General features: G+C 43.7%; 1 protein-coding gene across 3 annotated transcripts in view; it reads left to right on the top strand.

Moving 5' to 3' along the window:
- LOC143284039 (uncharacterized) overlaps positions 1-12,162 on the top strand; it is a 138,596-nt gene that overhangs the window by 105,234 nt on the left and 21,200 nt on the right. The window lies entirely within an intron of this gene.

Raw genomic sequence — 12,162 nt, 5'->3', positions numbered from 1 at the left:
CCCACCTCCGCTTCTATCTTTTTACTGTACACTGTCTATACTTAACTCGGTTTTTTTGTTTTTTTAATGAGTGCGCGTGAAACTCTGTCTGTCTGTTCCTGTGTCTGTCCCCTTCCCTTCCCCATCTCTCACACGCACTCTGTCTTTGTCTCTGTGTCTCTCTCTCCATCTGTGTCTCTGTCTGTCTGTCTGTCTGTCTCTCTCTCTCTCTCTCTCTCTCTCTGTCCTTCCTCGTCCATCCCGCACCTCACACAAGCACACACACACACACACACACACACACACACACACACACTCTGTCTTTCTGTCACTGTCTCTCTCTCGCTCACACACACTCTCTCTCACAAACACACACACAATCTCTCTGTCTCTGTCTGTCTGTCTCTCTGTGGTTAAGGAGTGGGGTCTTCTATATAAAGATTAACTATATCTTCTGGTCTTCACGCCCCAGCCCGAGTAAATCCTTTTAACCGTTTATGACAGGCGTTGAATCGAAGTGATTCACAGAACCCCTTTGGCCATAGACGTCAGGCGGATTATTGTGATTTACTGTTCAGATAGTGTTAAAAAGAAACTGTTCGGAATACACGGATGCTTTTTGCCTGCGTCGTTGGAAACATCCGACCATTCTTCACGTGTTTCCCTGTCCTCAGTCACCCTTCACCAACGATTAGATCAGTTTTTTCTCCACGCACACACGCACACACACACACACACACACACTCTCTCTCTCTCTCTCTCTCTCTCTCTCTCGCAAACGTAAGCTCACGTCGCAAGAGTAACAGACCCATGAAGCCAAACGCATTTCTGTAACTGACCACGCACAATTTGCTAAATTCTCCCCATAGTGTTGATAACGAAAATCCAAGAAAGCTTCCTCCAGTGTAACAAAAACTCGACAGACGGTCCTGTGAACCATGTTTGTGCGGAGAATCCAAACGTCTCTGTGTGTTAAGCCATCCTCCCAGCGTGTTACCCAAGGGGTCCTGGCGAAACATTGAATCGTTGAGAAACCCGTTTTTGGCGGTAACCAGAAACCTGGATCTGGGTATGAAGACATACTCCCTGGTTGTGAGATAAAATGGATCCAAAACGCTTCTCTGCACAAAGCCATCACTTATGCGTCTAATTCGAGATCCCTAATGCCACTTGGTCCTTTAACACAGTCAACTTCATACGGGATTAGAGTCCTCTTCGCTCCCGTGAAAGAATCAGGAATCGTCTTTTACTTAGCGGCTTTCGGTGCCCTGATTCCCAAATCCATCCATTGCAGAGCTGTCCTTCATGTTTGTAAAGATTACCGAGAATCCATTTGACGTTCAGCTCTCTAACATCTAGCTTCATGAAAGCGAAATCAAAGGTCACCTTGTGCAAACTTATCTCCAAGTGTGCAAAGAACATAATATAGACACTGTCTTCATCAGATAACACAGCCAGCTTCATACAGGACAAGAGCCCACTTCCTTTCGTGAGAGAATCCAGAAATGGTTTTGTACCAAGCGGCCTTTGCTACTCTGATTCCCAATCCCATCCAGTGCAAAGCTGTCTTTCATGCTTGTAACGATTACCGAAAAGTCGAAGCCGTTTGACGTTCAGCTCTGTGACATTCTAGCTTCTTGAAAGCGAATTCAGAGGTCACCCTGTGCAAAGTTATCTCCAAGTGTGCAAAGAACGTAATATGGACACCGTCTTCACTAGATTAAGCGGTCCTCACTGGAGAAACTCCGCTCAGTGTCAGCAAAGAAATTATACACCGCACTGTACTGACATCCTTTGATACCCAACGCATGCCCGGACAGTGATTCACCAATGGAACAAAGATCCTTCAGCGCTATTCTTACAGATTTGTCTGTATGGAGACTCCAAACGCCACTGTCTCCAAAACAGTCTTCTTTTTTTCCATTTCGGTTGGTCCCAATGCCGCTCAATGCTAACCGTCTCATCCGTTTGTGAAGATAATTCTGAAGCCATTGGGTTCTCACAACACTTGTGATAGATTCATAAACTGATCTTTCGTGCGTTTTTTTTTTTTTTGGGGGGGGGGGTGTATTTTTTCCCGGCGACGGTAACGGTGTTTTTTTTCTGCCGGTGCTAGAGCCCCATATGTTCTGTCTGAGACAAACAGTTATACCATTGCATCTTGAGCGGAGAGCCTCTTGAGCGGAGAACTCACCACCAAAGTGCATATTCCATTGTCCTTTTTCTCGGGTACGCGTTTGTTTTCTCCCTGTATTGGCTTGGAAGCAGGAACCAAGATGGAGATGTTTTCAACCACTCCATAAACAGGTATCAAAAAGTAGTGTTTGACAAATCTCCATGGCTTGGGCCACGTGTTTCCTCTTCATTTCAGTGATGAACACAAGACAGCAACTGTGACTCTGTATTTTGGCTGGTTTATTTTTAGGAAGAGGTTGCTAAGAGTTAGGATAGTGACACCGAAACGCTGTCCTTTCCGTGTACATCAACTAAATGTAAGCAGATCGGTTGATTTTTTTTTTTTTATCGAGTCGTCATTTTAACTTCTTTTTTAACGGGCGTCTCCAGACATCATCAGATCAGCGTCTAGAATAATTACAGTGTTTCGTCCATTGTTTTCAAGGATGGGGGGGGCGGCTTTTTGAGTGTGAACTTGAAAATTATAGTTACTGTGTGATTGCGTAGACACGCAGTGGACTCGCGCTTAGGATGTGAACAACGAAGGTCAATTTTCTTGGCCCGGGGTACCGGTGGAATGAGAAATGAAATTGGAGGGCAACGTGATATGTGGGCTGTGTACAAAAGGATCTTTCCACCCAAATCCTGGCCTCACAGTCAGCCCAGCAGGGATCCTAAGCCCGAACGTGTTCAAACGGGTCAGGGATATTTTCTTCATTTGCCAACGATCGATTTAAACGGGGAGCTGGGGGCGGCGGGGGTTTCTGTACGCGTGGTGGTTGATCCTGTGTGGGTGTCACTTTCCTGCTGGATTCGAAGGATCGGTCCTACAGGGTGGTTAGTGGTACACGTTTGAAGTGAGAGGTGGTTAGTTCAAAACCTTTGTAGTAAGGGATGGGCATTCCTCAGCTTGTTTAACCCCCCACCCCCACCCCCCATGATTGTCACAGGCCTGTCTGCTCGACAGTCAAATTCGGGACGTGGGGAGTTGAGGGTTTTGGGGGGGGAGGCTTTCATCTCAGTGAGATAAGACTGAGTTTACAGGTCAGGATGTCAGTGACCATTCCTTATTTGGACTTCTTCCTGGGATTGCATTGCCTTCCATTACAAAACCAGCTACCTTTAAAGATGTACAATTTTAATTTCAGTTTCTCAAGAAGGTGTCACTGCGTTCGGACAAATCCTTTTTTTTTTTTTTTTTTTTTTTTTTTTTTTTGTCAGTACGCCAAGGGTGTGCTGCACACGGGACCTCGGTTTATCGTCTCATCCGAATGACTACTGGACGCTCAGTTTGATTTTCCAGTCAAACGTGGGAGAAAAGGAGAGAGCGGGAATGGAACTCAGACCCTCACGAACACTGTACTGGCAGATGAATCATTCTGTCACCTTCCTACTCCGTGTACAGATTGTACTTAAGATCATGTCGCACTGACCATATTTCAGCAAAGTTCAGAGGTCAAGGGGGTTAACCCCCGGATGGTGCAGGTGGAGTGTGGGGACTGGTGGGGTCACTTCAGCTGACCGCTGACTACACACAGCTCTCTCTTGTTTTTCTCCGGACCTACGTGTCTGTAAGACGCTAAGAGTTTGGGCTTTGACCGGAAACAGGCGTTATGTGAGTATCAACAGTAATGGTCATCTCTGATATCAGAACATAAAGCCCATTAATGCCTCACTCCTCTCTGTCTCTCAATGTCTCTGTCTGTCTCTCTGTCTGTCTGTTTCTTCTCTCTCTCCTCCCTCTCTCTCTCCTCCTCTCTCTCCTCTCTCCCCCCCTCTCTCTCTCTCTCTTTCCCCACTCTCTCTCTGTGAGATCACTTGTCTATTTTGCGGTTGTTTTATTCTTCCGGGTTTATTCTTTGTAAGATGTGTATGCAACATTTGCACACTAAAATGTAGACTGGTCAATGACCTCACATCATCCCCCCCCCCCCCCCCGCCCCCCCCCCTCTCTCTCTCTCTCATACATAAAAATTCCAGAATCACATTACCTCTTCTGCGTTGGTGAAAGGAAGATTGAAGTGCATTTGTGCCTGTTCACTTGTTGATCTTTTTTCTTAAGAGTAACTCTGTCAGTGTTGGAAAGGAAAAAGAGCAACCGTCCAAAGTCGACTCTCTCAGCCGATCATAAATCCACCCCTTTTGAAGTTCGCCGACACAGAAGTAATTCCACAGAACGCATGGTGGCCCGGACTGTGGCGTGGTCTTCTTGTAGCTCGTTGAAACCGGTTTGGGGCCCATCAGAGAGGCCTTTGTGTCTGAGGACTGTCTGTGTTTGTCATCTAAATCAGACACAAGAGAGCCAAACAAACCAGCATGATCTGAGAACAGCAACGTCTGGTTGGGTGGGACTGTTATGTAGTCGTCACACTATCTCCTCTCCCTCTCTCTCTCTCTCTCCCTCTCTCTCCCCTCTCTCTCCCCCTCTCTTTCTCTCTCTCCCTCCCCCTCTCTCTCCACCCTCTCTCCCGCTCTCTTTCTCTCTCCCTCCCCCTCTCTCTCTCCCCTCTCTCTCTCCCTCTCCCCTTATCTCTCTTCCTTTCTCTCCCTCTCTCATGGGAAAGCTCGGAACTCAGAACCCACCCTTTCTCATTGTATTGTGACCCAAGGCCGATGCATATTAAACTTTTCTGAGTTCTGAGTTCTCAAGGGAAAGCTCTGTACTGCAGAAAGATACGTACGATTACATAGAACATTTAAATTTACCTTTGAAAATGAAAGGTATTACGATTATGTGAGTATAAAATGTTTCAGATATTGTATTGTCAAATTACGCATGGGACTATTACTTCTTAAAGGAGCTACTTTTAAATCATTTTTCAACAATAATCAGGATAAACTTTGCAGCTTATGTGGAGTCACGGAAGATGAAGAACATGTAATTTGTGTTTGTCCTTTGTATTCCAGAATTAGAGATAAGTACCTGGACTATTGTTGCATACAATCTCTACCACGATTGCTAAAATGAGAGAACGTGCTCAAAACTAGGAACTTAGGAATGTTTGTCTTTTGTGCAATGAAAATTCGAAACAAATTCGCAGGTAATGTAGGAACAGTAATGCCCTCTGTACTGGCTGTCAGTTGTGAAAATAACTGAAAATCTGTAGGTTTTGGAAATTCCACTTTCTTGCAAGCATGGCTAGTTCATGTTTTCGTTTTTCCTTGATTGGCATTCTACATTGTTCTTTTTTGTTTCTAGGGGCCGGAGGCCTATGGAATAAAAATTTGTTCTTGTACTTGTTCTCTCCAAATCTCTCTGTCTCTCCCTCTCTTGAATTAGATTGTCAGGAGCACATTGTTCTTGGATTGTTAACCGTTTTAAGCCATCGTTCTTTGCTCTTGTTGTGGGGCTAGGTGTTAGAAAGCCTCTGTACGTTTTATATTCAATTGGTCGATTGGCACACCGGTTTTAAGTTAAAATCCAGACTACTATCTAATTAATAAAAGACGAAATACTGTCTTTATGTAAAATGCATTTGTTTCAGGAATTTGACAGTTGAGGATAGTTTTGATTTTTAGCTGTGATTTGATGCAGCCTTACCTGCATGAGACTGTGTCATCACAAATCATTGAGAACGTTGAATATTTAACGTGATGATATAACAGTTGTTCTTTTCATTGCTTCGTTATTGTTAATGGGCTATTCAATTTACCTTTTTCATCCTTCGCTCTTCTTTTTAATTTTTTTAAAAATCTTATTTCATTTGTAGCCGTGTACCGAGTGGTTACTGAAGGGTACGGCACAAAAGACTTAACTAAATATGATTAATTGAAGGATAGACAAGATCCCACGCACAGGCCAGGAACATATAGAAGCCAGTCACAAATGGGTTTTCTATTGTTTTATTTACAATATTCTAAAAGAAGAAGACTAAGAAGAAGAAATAATGAGAAGAAGACAACTTGGAGAAGAACTAAGAAGAAGAACTAAAAGAGAAGAAGACTAGAAGAGAACTAGTCTAAGAGAAGACTAAGAAGAAGATAAAAAGAGAAGAAGACAGTGCCTGGAATGACACAAACAAATGTCATTAGTACAACATGTCAACACAAGTGAACAGTAAAGCACATGTATACATTTTACATGGAAAGACTATTCACTCGGGTTTGGGATACGCAACAACATAATGCATATGTGTGAAGACCAAATGCTGACATCAAATGACATTTCTAATACATTTAAATAGCTCAGTTAAAGTGATTGAAGCGATGCTGACTTGGTGAAAGTACACTGACAGAATAGATTATTTAAAGCTTATACTGTGTCAAAGTGACTCAAATGAATCAATCATCATGTAGCACTATACGGGAATAAGCCGTATAGGAGAGAGCATGATAAATAACTTACAATTAACAGAACTGATACATATCAGGTGGTTTTAACCAATAACTGATATTAATCAAACACTATCTTGTAATCACCTCAATAGAATACTACACACATCTTAGAGTACCGAGCACACTGTAGCAGTACAATTGATATCAGCATGTAAGATAATACCTGAATAGTAAACAAGATGGAGAATCAGTGGCTTAGATATAATACTGGCAACCTGATAGACCAGATAGTAAGTGAAGCACCATCATGGTTTAACCATTAAGTGGTGAATGAACTTTACACACTCACTAGAACATTCTGGAAGAAACTATCTGTGTACAGAGACGTCACTGATTGTGACGTTAAGAATCAAATGGAACACTGCTCCATGCAGATGACGACATGGCAATTATTTAGATCAGTCATAGCCGATCTGTGACTAACTTGTCAAAGCAATAACTGAACAAAGAATTAACTGAACAAAGCAATAACTGAACATACTCATATAAACACAAGTACTGTGTCAAATAATACAATTTACAAATCAACACATTCTACACACTAGTACTTACAGCCATACGTAGCGAGATGTTGCTGTTGTGGGAACAGCACTGACCACTACACGGCAAGAGACAAAGGGAGCAGGTGCTGGCCGCGGCTGGCTCGGGTGTGGAAGTGACCACTCACCACCCGCTCGGCCATTTTATACAAATTAGGCGAACTACAAAGACAATCACGTGGGCTGCAAACCAGATCGTCACTAATCTGAAGAAATCTGATGAGAACTGTGCTTGTTACAAGGTGTTCAGTGACAGAGTTCTAGATGATTACTGAACTGATTTGCATCGGATAAGTTGCAAAAGAAAGAGCTCAACGCCTACTTTATAATGCGTGTAAAATGAAGTGTTGATTATTTAAGATGAATTTATAATCTTAATTTAAGTCACCTGAACAGGGTCAGTTTTAACGAGCTCGTCGCTGAAAATTACAAACTGCGTTAAATCAGTTTCACGTAGGCGAACATAAATGGAATAGATTTAAAGATGGAATTAAGACGATTCTGCCAGTATATAATACTAGTAGTTTACTGATCTGACAAAAGAGTTATTAATTAATTACGGTGGAACAGAAACACAAGTTTCTTCTCAGCCAATGACGTACCGCGACGCGACATTGGGCGAGCTGTGAGCAGGTGTCTGGCGAGGACAAAATGATGTAAGCAGAGTGACGTCACATATTCTGTGCAAGGGTTAGGACAAGAAACGTCGTCTGCTCTGGCTTGTGCGTGAATAGTGTTGGAGCAAGCATTGCGCGCTTGGTCACACATTTTTTATTTCTTTATTTGTGTGTTTTGTGTCGTTTAATGGGCAGAATTGTAAAAAGGCCTTTACTCTGCCTGTGCTTAATTCTTTACCCATTACCCACTAAAGATTCAAATCAATCAGTCAACCAACCAATCTGTCTTCTTCTTCTTTTGCTTCTACTGCTTCTTCTCCTCCTCCTCCTCCTCCTCCTCCTCCTCCTCCTCCTCCTTCTTCTTCTTCTTCTTCTCCTTCTTCTTCTTTTTCTTCTTCTTGTTCGCCTCTCCACAGTGTCAGTCCAGCCCATCTGATGAATGACACCGTCTTCTTCGGGCTTGGTATGATGTAGGGTTGGTGTCGGCCGTTTTTTCCCGTTTGTATTATGTTTTTTGTATCACTTGGTCGTGTGACATTGTCACATTTAAAAAAAAATTCTTTGGATGTCAGGGCCAGACGGATGAAAAATAAAAGCACCCATACTGCTAATCTTTTTTTTCCAACGTTACGGAATCAAAATGAATGGATAAATCACTCAAAATACCCTCCTCTGTGTGTCCGTCTGTCTGTATGTCAGACAATCTCCTTTTTTTTCTCTCTCACGCGCGCGGGCGCCCGCATTTTTACAAATGGATAAACCCCAGTACTCCAAAATTCAATTATCCGCACAGTGGTCAAAGAAAAGTGAAAACCAATTGTACGCATTCATTGGTTGCTCTCTCTCTCTCTCTCTCTCTCTCTCTCTCTCTCTCTCTCTCTCTCTCTCTCTCTCTGGGGCGGTAATATATACATATATATATATATATATATATGTATGTGTGTGTGTGTGTGTGTGTGTCTGGGGCGGTAACCCCCCCCTTCCTCTCTCTCTCTCTCTCTCTCACACACACACACACACACACACACACACACACACACACACACACACACACACACCCGCTCTGGGGCGTTACTACTCTCTCCCTCACTCACTCTCTCTCTTAATTAAAAAGTAACCCTGAAAAGGAAAGTACCGTCTCAAGTCGATTCAGTCAAAAGTCCGTCCGTGCCTTTGTCTGCCAATGACTGCCTTCCTGCCTGTTTCTCACCTACTTCCTTTCTTCCTTCCCTCAGACTGTTCTTTACAGGGTGGTGTGTGGGGAGGGGTTATTGGGGGGATGTGTGTGGGGAGGGGGGTGGGGAGTGTCGTCGAATGATGAGAACTGGGCCGGGGAACCTGGCAGAGTTCAAGAACTGAATAGTAGTTGCGATGGTTTGTGTGTGTGCGTGAGTGCGTGCTTACGTGTGTATCTGTGTCTGTGCCCAAGCTCATGCACGCGGTTTTGATTCGTAAACATTGTGTGATTTGTTCATGTTTTGAGATAAACGATGATAATAATGATAATGATAACAATAATATAGTAATAATGATAAGAAGAACAACAATTAGAACAGCAACAAACATAATCATCATCATAACCATCATCATCCTTGCCTGGCAACTTCTCCCACGTCCAGTGACGGGGGCGCGGAAGGGGTAGGGGGTGGGGCCCCAGACACAGACTAGCAAGGCGAGTGAGTTGTGTGGATCATTCCACTCCACACTTGCAGCCAGAGACAGAGAGCGGGGGGTGTCGCCGTCAGCGTCTGTCGACAAAGGCCGCATTGTGCGGAGCGAACAGTGTCACTTTCAATTGGAAAACGTACCACACCTCCCGCTTGGGAGTTATTTGGCCCCGTGATACATTGTAAAGTACACTGTCGCACGCGCACGCACACACATACACACGCACGTACGCACACGCATACACACATGCGCGCGCGCGCACATATAAATACGCGCACACACGCATACACACACACGTACACACACATGCACGCACGCACGCACACACATATGCATACACACATACATACACACACGCACGCATGCACATGTACACAGACATACATACACACACACACACACACACACACACACACACACACACACACACACACACAGACGCGTGTATCTGTGTGTTACGGTCGTGTTTAGTTACTGTATCTGAAATATGACCGCCGTTATGAATTATTCCACAAAGTGGCCACGGTTGATGAATTCCCGGCGTTTTCTCAACGACCATTAATATACAGACGGCAAGACTAGCGATTATCATACGAAAACAGTAATCATTCAAGTGTTGTCAGATGATTTATGTTCACACGGTTTTTGATAGTCATGTCGTGTTTTCCCTGTCTGATTCATGGCTGAAGTCATTGTAGCAATCGTTTCCTCTCCCATTTCACAAACTACTTTGGATGTGGAGAAGGGTTATTAACATTCAACTGTAAATCCCTGACTGTTACTGTTTCTGTTCATCCCCTCTGTGTGTGTGTGTGTGTGTGTGTGTGTGAACTTCTCTCTCTCTCTCTCTCTCTCTCTCTCTCTCTCACCTTCTCTCTCTCTCTCACCTTCTCTCTCTCTCTCAACTCTCTCTCACCTCTCTCTCTCTCTCTCTCTCTCTCTCTCTCTCTCTCTCTGTTAGATGGCCGCTTCATAAACTTCAATGTTATAACAGATGAAGGCAATCATAACTTTTTTTTCTTTTTTTTTTTTTTTTTTTGTAAAGAAAAACAGACTATTAAATCTGAAATCCACTTTTTTATTTGCCCTAAATATAAAACCGTCAGAGATGCATTGATTCCTAATAAATTCCATCGTTAAGCGTCATTATTCAGATTTACTCTTCTTATCTCAAAAACGAATGAATATCTGACAAAAAAAGACCTGCTGTATGTGTGTATAAAGCATTAGACGTAGGACAAAGCTGTACTGACAATATGAAGCGAACATAACAGTTTCTAACAAGTTTTCATCTTCTCACCGCATTGTAATGGGACAGAGGCCTCTCTACTTAAACCATTCTGAGTTCTCTCTGCCCCCCCCCCTCCCCCCCCCTCTCTCTCTCTCCCACCCTTTTGTGCTAACATTTCGATGTAATGAAACTGTATTGTGTGAATCTGTATATATGATAGTCAACCATGTCCGACTATGGCCATCATGACAGCAGAGGAGGCAACTGGTGTCCATTATCCAGGCTAGAATTTGATTATAGTGGAGAGTGTCTTGCCCAAGTTACGTCCCCACTCTCTCAACCAAGAGGGTATTAGGACAGTTGACGTTGGGATGATTCCCAGGGACCAGTTAACTCTTCCAAGACTGCAATTGTATGAGCCAGTGCAATCTTGCCTCCTGGTCATAGTTCAAAACCCAACGCGCTTGTCAGGCCTTTAGGACATGCATTTATATTTGTGTACATATCAGAGTGGATTTAGTCGATAGAATTTTGCTAGAGGACAACACTCTTGTTGCCATGGATTCTTTTTCAGTGCGCCAAGTGCTTCTGTACACGGGACCTTGGTTTAGTGTCTCATCCGAATGACTTGACACCCAGTTTGATATTTCCAGTCCAACTTTGGAGAAAGGGCGAGAGCGGGACTCGAACGCAGACCTTCACGGGCACGGTACTGGCACACGGCATTCGCAAATGAGCGTCTTATTCATTCTGACATCTTCCTCTTTTTTGTGTGTGCAATGATGTAGAATAAAACATGCTCTTGAAAGTCAGTGGTTATTCGATGCCCCAACCACCCCTCCACCCCACACCCTTGTCCCACCCATACCCGCCGATCTCACTGTCGACCCCTCCGAAAAAAGAAAAAAAATGTCAGTAACAAAAGTCACACAGCCTTCACATGTTCCTGGCGAGACGTGTTCGCACGATGTGTGTTGGAAACTTCTTTATTAGAGTCTCGGTCCTTTGCGTGGCCCTCCGTGGTGGATTGGTTTAATATGAGGACTGTTGATAAAAAATTTAAAAAAAAAGGAGGGGTGGGGGGGACACACTGCAAAGTGACAGACAGGAGTGTGCAGTATCTCAGCCACACAGAGTCCGGTATTCTCCTTCTATCCTCTGTGTGTGTATGTGTCAACACCGCTATCACCACACACAGCGTGCTTTCGCCTGCATGTCTAGAGCCTTCGACAAGATCCGTGTCTTGTGTTCAGAATGAAATTATTTTTTTTCCACAGCTGTATTTCTCGTTTTTTTTTCTCTTCTGTCTTTTCTTGTTTTCACATCTTTATTGTACTCATTGTTATACTCAGAGAGGTTTTTAAGGCCATGCATCATATAATATGCTGGTGATGACTTCACACTCAGTCATATTGTTTGAAAAAGAAAAGCGATGTGCGCGCGCAAACACACACACACACACACACACACACACACACACACACACACACACGCATGTGTGTTCTCTCTCTCTTAAATGGATACTTGTTTATTTTTCCCTCAAGGCCTGACTAACCGCGTTGGGTTATGCTGCTGGTCAGTTGGCATCTCTGCTTAGCAGATGTGGTGTAGCCTTATT

This window comes from Babylonia areolata, chromosome 7 (genome assembly GCF_041734735.1).
Source record: "Babylonia areolata isolate BAREFJ2019XMU chromosome 7, ASM4173473v1, whole genome shotgun sequence".
NCBI lineage: Eukaryota > Metazoa > Mollusca > Gastropoda > Neogastropoda > Buccinidae > Babylonia > Babylonia areolata.
Note: the sequence above shows the minus strand (reverse complement) of the source record. Positions and strands in the feature narration are given on the sequence as shown.